This window comes from Leguminivora glycinivorella, chromosome 11 (genome assembly GCF_023078275.1).
Source record: "Leguminivora glycinivorella isolate SPB_JAAS2020 chromosome 11, LegGlyc_1.1, whole genome shotgun sequence".
NCBI lineage: Eukaryota > Metazoa > Arthropoda > Insecta > Lepidoptera > Tortricidae > Leguminivora > Leguminivora glycinivorella.
The window spans coordinates 5,045,367-5,057,592 of NC_062981.1; the positions used below are offsets into that span (position 1 = coordinate 5,045,367).

Consider the following 12,226-nt stretch of genomic DNA (forward strand, 5'->3'; position numbering starts at 1 on the left):
TAGTTGGGCGAACGTTAATTTAGCTGCAGGAACGTTAACATGGTAGGTAAATAGATGTAAGTAATTAACAAGAGACGCTTAAGTACTGTAGGTAAGTAGTAATAAATGCAAAGTAGAAATAATGATTAATTAAGAGCCAAAAGAATGTAAGTTTTTGGCGACTTCGGTAAAATTACACGTAGGTAACTAGGTATCACCAGTTATTTTTTGTTCAGTGACTAAGCAGAGACCCATTAGGCATCCAGTCACGATTTATTTAAAAGATTCAATTACATGTAAAAATATTACCTGTCTTTTTAAATAAAAAATACAATAAGTACTGAATTTTTTCACCTCCCTAGAATTTGTTTGCTATTTTATCCGTTCGCATGACCTAATGTGATACTGTCTATTTACTTCTAAACAAACCTACTTTACAAAACGCTCCTAAACTACATTAGTAACTCTTATTGCCATATAATTGTAACTTTATTCACTTGAGATTGTAGTCACCCACCGAATTACCGAATGTCGTCAAATATGCCTCCATATTAATAAGATAATCATAATCTTCCAAGGAAACATGCCTAAACCCTTTACCAACGCCGTCACGACGTAATCTCCCCACTCCGTCACCTCATGACGTATAAACCTATCAAATTTGACGGCACATACACCTTTTTTGAAATAAGAGGTTGTACAGCGCCCCTGCATGTAATTACTGTCAATTTATCACCATACATAATTAATTTTCATTTGTAGCAAGTGTGTATTCCGTTACGCTATATTTGATCATTTATTCACGGAGCTTCAAAGGCGGCCAATTAGATTGGGATAGTGTGAAGTAAACTATGTTATTAAGTAAGCATAGTCGACACTCAAGGCTGAGAAGTTAAAAGCTAAGAGACGCTTGGTTATAATGTAAAGTATGGGATAAATGCAGAAGGCCTTCCATAATCCGATTTTGAAATGTTAAAATTCTGGTCACCAAAAAATAAGACGACCTTGAGCTTCAAAAGCAGAATAAGGGCCCATTTAGACGGTACGAGAACTCCTATACGAGTTCTATTACATTGCGGTATTTGATGGCTGTGTAAAATTGTATGTTACCTCAACAGCCCGCAATGTAACTAAAATCGCATGCTTGTTCGAACGCCGTCTAACTCAGGCCTTAGGGCCAGTTACATCAAGCCAAAGAATATAATACTGCATCAAGCACATTTAAGGCTGCGCGTGCTACGCCGCGCCGTAGTAACATTAGCTGCGTAGCGAAATTCATTCGTAGATGTGACGTATGGTAGGTCCGTAGGTAACCTCTACGAACAGACAAGATGACAAGTTACAACAAAAGGCATAAAATGAAGTGTATTTTGCTACCGCTTACCTGACATTTCTTCTTTCATTTCTTAGATTTGTGCTAGAGGAACGTTATGAGTTATCAATAAGGGATTTAATTAAAATTTTGAAAAAACCCCCGACCGCGATATAGTGGACCGATTTTCATGAAACATGGCTAAGAATACTCCCGACTAACTCAGCTTTCAGATAAAAAAAACTAAATCAAAATCGGTTCATCCGTTCGAGAGCTACGATGCCACAGACAGACACACACACAGACAGACAGACAAACAGACAGACAGACAGACAGACATACACACAGACAGACACGTCAAACTTATAACACCCCTTCGTTTTTGCGTCGGGGGTTAAAAACAGTCGAAGTGTTATGTTGACTTGACATTATTGGCGGTGTAAAACTTAGTTTCTAAAAATTAAAGATTGTAATATGAATTTGATGCTCAGTAACAAATTATAGGTTACTAGCTTTCGCCCGCGGCTTCGCTCGTTAAATTAAAAAAATTGCGGAATGCTTCATAAAAAACTTTCACCCCCCATTTTACACAAGTGGGGGGTTAGAAAGAAACAATAAGAAGCCCATGCACTCTCCATTCCTTCAACTATCTCCACTTAAAAAAATCACGTCAATTCGTCTCTCCGTTTTGCCGTGATAGACGGACAAACAAACAGACACGTACACACTTTCTCATTTATAATTACACATCGGTAACTTGTGGCATTTAGGTGGCACTTGACAGAATACCGATATACAGACTATTGGTAAATATAAAATATCGTCACTACTTTAAAAAAAAACTTGTAGCTTCGTCTGTATAGGTATAAATTAGGTTTATTTTGCAATAATACTTCAAGTACTAAGTTATGAGCACTTGTTTATTCTTTGAAGATTCAACATCAAAAGAGGGCGATTACAAGTAACAGTGGCTTATATAACTTCACAGCATGAATAACTGGTTCGAATGAATGATTGAATGATGTCACTTGAAATGTCAATCACATTACTAATTTGTCTGAATTACAAGTTTTAGAAAACCGAAAATAATAATAAATGTCATCTGATTAATTAGTTCAGACAACACCACGACAAGTGACATCACACATCAACATAACAACAATCAATTTAATCATAATTTGCTTATAATTAACACTCGGCTATTCCTGACATCCAAATTACGCCCCCGTAATTACAAAAAATCGTCGGTAATGGCAACATTACAGTAAACCTGACAATGAAAAAAAACAATAACAATCAGGGTAGTTCTTAAATTTGCAATAATATTTAGTGATGGTAGTTGAAAAGTAAAGAAGTACAATTACTAATGTTATTTATCACATGAAAACTTATCACTTACTTATCGTTATATTCCAAACATTATTCGTGAAATACATTTAAATCATCATCAACATTATATAATATTCAGTGTACAAGGTGATAAAGTGAGGATGCACATAATTAACTCATAATACAGGTGATTGTGACTGAGGACACTAAGGAATGTTTACACCAATGTGTGCACAACGTATTCTGCCCGGCCTTTCCTGACCCGTACTTTACGTCCTCGTAATGTAATTATGGTTTGGATTTTATACGTAATCATCATCATATAGGACACACACAGTTTATGTTTACGTGATGGGACACACCCTTTTGAGATTTTTACGTAATCATTACAGGACACACACAGTTAATGTTTACGTAATGGGACACACCCGTATGTGATATCCAATGGATAATCAAGAATCTAGCTTGATCTATGCCATTAGATATATATTTTTTTTTTTTTTTTACCAACGGACACACCAGGATGGTAACATATATGCTATAGATTCAGGTTAACAGTGTATAAAAAGTACATAGAAGTAACTTCACATTACCTACGATACTTCTATTTATCTAAGTATTTCTGTAAGAACTGTGTTTAGATCTTTAGTCATAAATCATAATCAAAATAATGCATGCACATAACATAAGAACATTAATTAGATTTTAAGAAAGAACTTTTTATTTTGTACAGTTTTTTTTTATTTGGCTTTTTATGACATAAATCAAATATGTACATACCTTCGTTTTTGATATTGAATTTAATAAATCAAAATAAAATTTGTGTTTTGTTTTTATTTTATTACCTACCTACCCTTTTTTTATACGAATTTCAATTTAGGGTTCCTCTTCATCTTCACTCATAGACTGTACAACAAACTTTTTCATTTTATCTGCTGCAATTACATTATTGTATTTTCTACCACGCGTATTTAAAGATGTAACCCTGTAGCGATCGTTATCATAGACCTTTATAACTTTATAAGGTCCAGCATATTTATCAACAAGTTTGCCACTGGTAAGGCCTTTTTTTATTATCTTACGTTGTATTTGAACTAAATCTCCTACCTTGTAGTTAATACTGGGCAATCTACGTCTATCATACCTAGCCTTACTTTTCTGAGAAACGTTTTCAGTATTATTTTGTGCATGAGCTCGTAATTCAGGTAAGTTAACAACGGCCTGATTTTTATTCGGTAGATCAATTTCAAACCTAGGTTTAAAACCGTAAACTAATTCAAACGGACTCTTTTGTGTGGTACTGTTAATAGTAGTGTTAATTCCTCTTTCTACTTGTGTTATATACTGTTCCCAATCATCATCATCCTTTTCACCGGTGTAAGCTATCAGTGACTGTAATATTGTTCTATTAAAACGTTCTACTTGTCCATTCGCTCGTGGACATGCTACCGCGTTAAGAATGTGCCGAATTTGTTTTTCGATGCAGTAATTTTCAAATTCGTGACTAGTAAAGGCTTTGCCGCGATCAGTAATAACGCGAGTTGGATATCCAAATGCTCTTGAAAGTAAATTTATAGTAGCCGTAACGTGCGCCGTGCATGTATTTGGTACTGGTTGTAACCAGGTAAACTTGGTGAATCCATCTACGACGACTAAAAGGTAACTGTTTTTATTTTTTGACAAACAAAAAGGACCCAAATGGTCGATATGCCACGTGTGCCATGGAATGTTACCCTTATCAATTGGATTTAAGTATCCTCGTTGTTTACCCGGTGGCTTTTTTGCAAATTGACAAGATATGCACGCTCGAACGTACTTAGTAACAAATTTTCGTAACTTTTCAAACCAATAATCGCGTTGTATAAGTTCTATGACTTTATTTTCATTCAGGTGACCATTATCATCGTGAAACATTTTTGTTACGCGCCAGCGAACCGATTTAGGAATTACAATTTTATGCTCAGTACCAATTTTTTTATATAAAATACTATCTTTTACCATGTAATTGTCTTTATAATCAGGATGTTTTATATTTTTAACTATGTTTTGTATTTTTGGATCGTCCCATTGCACAGCGGTAACCCAATTCTCCTCAGTGATATGTTGTATAGGGAGGAGACTGCGACTCAGGGCGTCTACGTGCTGCATTTGTACACCCGGCCTATAACGTATTGAAAAATCAAAGCTTTGTAATTCGAGCCACCAGCGTCCTATCCTAGGCAACATATCTTTTTTAGTCCATGTAGTACTAAGTGCTTGACAATCTGTATATACAATGAAGGGCCGTCCTAACAAATACACCCTAAACTTTCTGATGCTTAGGACCACCGCCATGGCCTCTAATTCGTATGAATGATATTTTTTTTCAGTATCAGAGGTTTGTTTGCTAAAATAAGCGACAGGTTTTAAAGAACTATCAGGTTGAGTTTGGAATAATATACCGGCTACTCCATGGCTTGATGCATCAGTGTGTAATTGAGTTTCATATGCCGGGTTATAGATAGCCAGTACGGGTTCACGAGTTAATGAGGTTTTAATGTCTATAAATGCCTTTTGTTGTTGATCAGACCATTGCCATTGCTGATTTTTTTTCAGTAAACGTGTGAGTGGTGCAATTCGACTCGCAAATGACATTATAAATTTTCGGAAATAACTGGCAAGCCCAATAAACCTCCTTAATTCGTGAACGTTCGTAGGTTGTTGAAAGTTGTTTAGTGCCTCTACTTTCTCTGAAGAAGGTCTGATTTCGCCTTGAGATATTAAATGCCCTAGGTACTCTATATTGGCTTTCAGAAAAGAACACTTGTTACGTCGCAACACTAATCCAAATTGACTTATTAGCTCTAACGTCCGTTCAAGATGAATAAACGCGTCCGAAACCGATTTCGAAGCTAACAAAATATCATCAATGTATGCTGTCGCAAATTCAAATCTCGATTGATCTAACATCATATTCATTGCTCTTTGAAATACTGCCGGACCGTTGGCTAAGCCATAGGGCATCTTTTTATACTGAAATTGTCCGAAGGGAGTCACGAAGCTAGTATATTGTTTGCTATCCGGATGCATTTTGATTTGATGATAGCCTGCCGCCAAATCTAACTTCGTAAATACTCTGTCATCACTCAACCTATCCAACTGATCTTGTATGACTGGTAACGGATAACGATCCTTTTTTGTAATTTTATTTAGTTGACGGTAATCGACACACATTCTGTATTCTCCCGACTTTTTTGCAACTAATATGACCGGGCTGGCGTATGGCGAGTTACTGGGTTCAATTACATCTTTATCAATAAGGTCTTGTACTATATTGCGAACTACTTCTTGTTCCTTAAGGGACATTCTGTATGGTCTATGATAGAAAGGCACTTCTGTCGTTAATTCAATTTTCATTTCCACGTTACATTTATTTGAATTAGGGCCGGAATAGTCGTCAAAGCAATGACTGTATTTTTGTAGTATACTCTCTAGGCGAGAAATGTCGTTACTATCTAAATCCAAGTGGATTTGTTTATTTTCGTGTGATTCATTTACTTGCGCTCGAGCTATGCAACGTTGTGAATACATAGTAAGTGGTTCTGATTGTAAATTAAGCACGTTAATATAACCTATATTGCAGAAAAAATCCGTTGTTTGTTCTGGAATGTCTATCTCTTTACCTAACTCCCTGTGTTCAGACCGGTGAACTTTTATACTACTAGTATCTGTATCAACCTCTTCGTCTGTGTAAACAATGATTCGATTTAAGCCTTGAAGTATTACTGTGTCGTGGGGAATCTTAAGCTCGATTTTAGAAACAGGAACTTCTGCCGCTTCCGTGCAAGCAAATGGAAGTTCTTGGTTGAATTCATTTTCCATAGAGAAAATTAAAGTATGAGTGGTCTTTTTTACACAAATCCCTGGCATTTCGCTAAATTTTCGACCAATAATCATATCAGTTTCTTGCATATCATCTGAAACTACGAGAACTGGAGTGTTCATACAGATACCATCTACACTAAGGTTAAGCATTGCTTCACCTTCCGGAATTGTGATTTTGTTACCGTATCCTACAATGTTAGAACGCGACTGTGTTTTGAACGGCAATGAAATTTTGTTAGCTCCTGATAAGGTAATTGTGTTGCAAGCACTGCCTAAATCAATAAACGCTGACAAGTCATGTCCATTGGCCACAACGGTTTTGAAATATTTACGATCTGCCTGGTCTACTGCCTTAATGTTAAACAACTTAGATTTTTTTTCGCGGTTATCTTCGGGTTTAGTGTTACTGGCGGGGGAAACTGGTGCTGCCTTCTTAAGACTATAACATTCGTCTCGAGTATGACCCGTTTTATTACAATAAGAGCACTTTTTAGACATTCTACAGTTTTCTGTTTTATGTCCTAGCTTACTACAAGTACCACAACGCAGATTATCTTTACACTGAGATGAAATATGACCTCTTCGACTACATGTGAAACATTTTGGTCTATTATCAGTAACCGATTCAGTGTTTTTGGCGGAGTTTGGCAAATCAACGGCGGAATCAGTTAAATATGTTAATAAACTTCGCGTATCCCTACACCCTGTACCACGAGCTCCTGCCTTTAACAGTGGGTCGCCTAAAGTAAAGATTATTACATCGCATATCATATCGTCATTTAGTTGGCATAATTTACCCTGAGACAACTTTTTATAATAAAAGTCAATTACCTTCTCGTCCTTGCGTTTGGTAACAGTCACGAAGTCGTGTAGCTTGGCTGCGAGTCCTCGTCCAGTTGGGAAGTATTCCTCCAGTTTTTGCTTCCATTCCGCCCAAGAAAGTGTGATATCTTGCAGATGTCCAAACCATAAAAGCGCGTTGCCTTCTAAACTCGCAGTCATATGGTAGATGAGGGTCTTTTCGTTCCAGCCGTAGATGTTTGCGAGCGACTCAAGCCGATGTATCCATGCAGTCACAGAGAAAGTGTTGGAATTCCCGTCAAATTTTGGTACGTTTTCAGGTTTCCCAATAAATCTGACATTGTTTCCAAAGTCTAACACGGAAGGTCGATTTTCTTGAATAATGATTGTCCCAGATTGGTCGTTGTCCAAATGATGGTGCTGGGATGGCGTATGTGTGATACGCGTAGTCGACGCTACCGCATTGTTTGGGGTAGCACTTGGTTGAGACGTGGTTATATCAGTAGTGGGTGGCCTCATTGTTTGACCATGTACAGCTTCAAGTATTGTCGGTTGATGGTTTAAATTGACACCACTGGATGTACCTGCCGCTGCCGTTACGGTCTCTGGTGCGTTGTTTCTTCCTTGTTCAAGTAATTGCTCCAGCATATGTTCCAATCGATCCAATCGTTCTTTGTTATTAGGTGGTCGTGGTTTTCGAGGCTTTTTAGCAGGTGGTACTGTGACCTCTTCCACCTCTCCTTCACTGTCGAAACTTCGACGCCGTCCAGGTCTTAATTGCTCGGATCCACTACTCATGGTTACTATCTACGTCAATTATAGACACGAAGCACTAATGAGGCGTGAGATAACTAAAGAACACTTCTGAGATATAAATTAGGTTTATTTTGCAATAATACTTCAAGTACTAAGTTATGAGCACTTGTTTATTCTTTGAAGATTCAACATCAAAAGAGGGCGATTACAAGTAACAGTGGCTTATATAACTTCACAGCATGAATAACTGGTTCGAATGAATGATTGAATGATGTCACTTGAAATGTCAATCACATTACTAATTTGTCTGAATTACAAGTTTTAGAAAACCGAAAATAATAATAAATGTCATCTGATTAATTAGTTCAGACAACACCACGACAAGTGACATCACACATCAACATAACAACAATCAATTTAATCATAATTTGCTTATAATTAACACCGCGGGCAAAAGCTAGTGTGTTTGTAAATCACTAGTTACGCCCAGGACTGCGTGAGATCTTGCAGAAAAACCTTTTTCTTACTCGTGACCCAAACAGCCTCTACAAATAATAATCTAAATGGGTTTAGCAGTTTAAGCACCAAGAGAAATCAGACCAGCGAAACACACGTAGAGTCCACAATACCACATCTCGGACACTGGCGATCAAATATATTAAAGAGGCGCGTTCCTAGCACACATTCTAAGTTCGTGTAGGTGAACGCGTACCATGCTTGTATGAGTGAGATATGACAGGTTGACTATTCGCGTTTTGACAGGCGGTAACTGTGAGGTAACTGAGAGGGGGTGGGCGGCGCTTTCAGCGGGGAGCGAGAGTGGCCATACTGTACGATAGTACTCTTTATTATACTGTGACAATACTGAGGTTTTGACCAACATTGTCTTTAAATAAATAATAAATATAAATATCCTTCATATTTTATATTTAACTTGCGCCACGAAAATCAGCCATAATAACCCAAATCCCAAATTGTATCAACTTTTAAAATTCCGACATGAAAGCCATCCCACATAACACAAGCCCTTTACCTCGAAAGCAAATGCAATAAATGGAACAACATCGAAGCCGGCATGAAAGATAAAATCAAAGTGCTTTAAAGGCGACACATTTAATTTGGCTCGTGGCCCGGTGTGGCTCAAGTCATGCGATTGCAGCGATCACCTTTTACCCATGGTACCACGGCTTTTGTACCACAGGGGGACTACGGGTAATTTTTTTCCCCGTAGACCCACTGTACCAAAATGGGACTACGGGTAATTGAAAAGAACTGCCTTTTACCCGTAGACCACCGCTGTCATATTTTTCGCATCGTCGCTAAAACGAATTAAGAAATTGGCAGTTAGCATAAAACGCATTCAAAGCAGGCATTTCTAGCCTCAAGTTTCTTTATTTTGCCTTAAACTCGACGGAGCCCCGCTTTGCGGGGCTCGTATTTCCAATCTGTTTGCCCTTCGGGCATCTAAAGATACCTAACGAACCTAACCTACCTATCTTAATGTGCCGAATTCGCTTTTGGACAAAAACGCAACAGGCCTAAATCTCGGTTTGCCAGATTCGCATTTGGACAAAAACGCAACAAGCCTAAGTCTTAGTACGACTATTTCTCAATTGGTCTCTATTTCTCTCTATTTCTAGGCATAACGCGAATTAGTCAGACTGCGTTTTAGGCAGACCCGGACAAAAGGATAATAAATTCTATAAGTAACCAAAAAGTTTTGCTTAGTTGTGAAGGAGGCATGTCATGTGCATTGGTTGATGGTGGTGGTGGATCTACGGGGAAATAACTTATCCGCGGGTATGACCCGTGGGCCCACGGCAAGTTTCGTATTCAAAAAGATAACTTAAAACTAGAGCAGTGGGTCTACGGGGAAAAAAATACCCGTAGTCCCCCTGTGGTACAAAAGCTGTGGTACCATGGGTAAAAGGTGGCAGCGATTTGTGAATTTGTAATTCGATTCCCTGACTAAATGACTGGGTTCGATAGCTCTTTCTATGGTGAATTCTGATATCTATTCCAATTTATTATATTTTATAATGTAGAATTTACCGTAACTATATGTATAGTGCGCAGGATTTTGAATTGATACATTGCGCATGGATTGAACTCACAAAGGAGCTGTGCACTTTTGCAGTTACGTGTAAGTACAACCGGCCGAGTTCTATGCAGATGCCCGACTAGCTGATATAATATCAAAAAGTCAAGAAACCATTTATTTATCCTAATTATATTAGGACATTAACTTGGACTAGAATGTGATGGGGAATAATAAGGTGACCGCGGATTAAGTTCTGTAAGAATACTCGTAATCCTTGGTCATACGCAAATTCGCCGATTTGAGAAGTCGTGAACCAATAAGGGCTGGGCGAGCGGACAATAACTCGCCGTGATTTCATTGTCCTCGGCGTAAGCTGGCCGGATCACTACTCTGTAACCCGCTCAAGCTCCCGCTTGCGCTCATGCCTTCCGTCCGCTCATCAAGTATGCACTAAGGGAATGGGCGAGCGCGCGACACCTAGCCGTTATTTCATTGTCTGCAACAGCTAACCGGATCACTTGCTTGCTTGCCAATTATTTTACCATGACTCTGTCTGGCCTTTGCCAGATTTGGGTGGCGTTATTCGCTTTGTACGCCTTTGCGTTAGATTTTGAAGGAGAGAAAATATCAATCAAACCTTTGCCTCTCGCAGAGAAGAAGAGTATTCAGTTATTACACAAATTGAAATTGAAATAAATATATAAATTATATGGAGTAGGTAAATACTTTTGACGACCGGTCTGGCTCAGTCGGTAGTGACCCTGACTGCTGAGCCGCGGTCCTGGGTTCGAATCCCGGAAAGGGCATCTATTTGTGTGATGAGTAGGCTTAGGACTTTTTATGGCATACCGTGGTTCTAAAATCCGTGGAGTCGACATATGAAAAATTTTTGAAGTCAAAGTCAAAGTCCAACAGTATGATGTCATATTAAATATAAGTATTTATGCATACTGTCACAACGTTACCTAGTTAATTTTAATCGAACGTAGTTAATATTAACTAATAATGTTATTTATTAGTAAATTTTATCATAATCCTATATAATAATACCAAAAAATTACTATTAAGATAAAATCAACTATGTTCGATTAAAATGAACTCAGTGACGATGTGACAGTGTGTAATAAATATTTATATTTAATGTGATATCATACTGTTGGACTTTGACTTTGAAAATTTTTCATATGGCGACTCCACGGATTTTAGAACCACGGTATGCCATAAAAAGTCCTAAGCCTAGTGATGAGCACAGATATTTGCCTAAAAATAATGCTCAATTAACTAAACGAATTACATCTAGGCACACTAAATTACCTAATTACGCCTAACTAATTCTGGCATGCAACTCATTACGCGGTGACGCGATTATCGCGCGCCGACTGTAAATATACCGCCCTGTAATTACTATATTGGGTTCACTTAAACCGATCTGCTAATACGGTTTTGGTTAGCTGTTCAATATTCGTTCGATAGGCTGGATATTTAGAATTATAGTGTTAATTGTTAGCCTTTTTAATCATTTTACCTAACATGCCTAAGTATAGTCTTCTCGGAGGAACCTCCTTTCCGATTGTTTATTTCAGTTTTGAAATTACATTTTCCAAAAACTACCAAGTGTAAGCTGCCAAGGTGTGGCCGGCCGGCACGGCTTTTCACGGGTTATTCAAGTTTTGTTGAATTGTAGAATTCTCCTTTCATTAAACAAACCAATATAATATCATAACGTAATTGCTTAATTCTGGGTTCAATTTCCACTATCCGCAAACGAATTCAAATCTTAATGTCCCACCATCTCAAGTACCTTTGATTCGTTAACGCATTGTCATTCAAACCAAGCGAAACTAGTTAGATTCTTTGTCAACCTCTCAAAGACATGTCTTGCGTATTCCTTGCGTGTCAAGGTGTGGTTAACAATAGGTTCGTTTCAAAGAATTATCCAACCAATTTCTTGCATTCTGGGTTGAAATTCTACTGTTCGGGTCTTCCAGTCTTTTTAAATCTTAAAAATCTCATCATCTCAAATCTCAAGTAGCTTTGATTCGTTTAAAACACAGTTGTCACTCAAGGCAATCAACATTCGACTCTATTACAGTCCCTCAAAGACAGACGTCAATTCAAGCGTTTTGCGTGCCAAGGCTTTGATT

The 12,226-nt window shown here is 37.9% G+C and overlaps 1 protein-coding gene across 1 annotated transcript in view; it reads left to right on the forward strand.

The window, feature by feature from the left end:
- Window positions 1–12,226, forward strand: part of LOC125231311 (dorsal root ganglia homeobox protein) — a 118,850-nt gene that overhangs the window by 104,283 nt on the left and 2,341 nt on the right. The window lies entirely within an intron of this gene.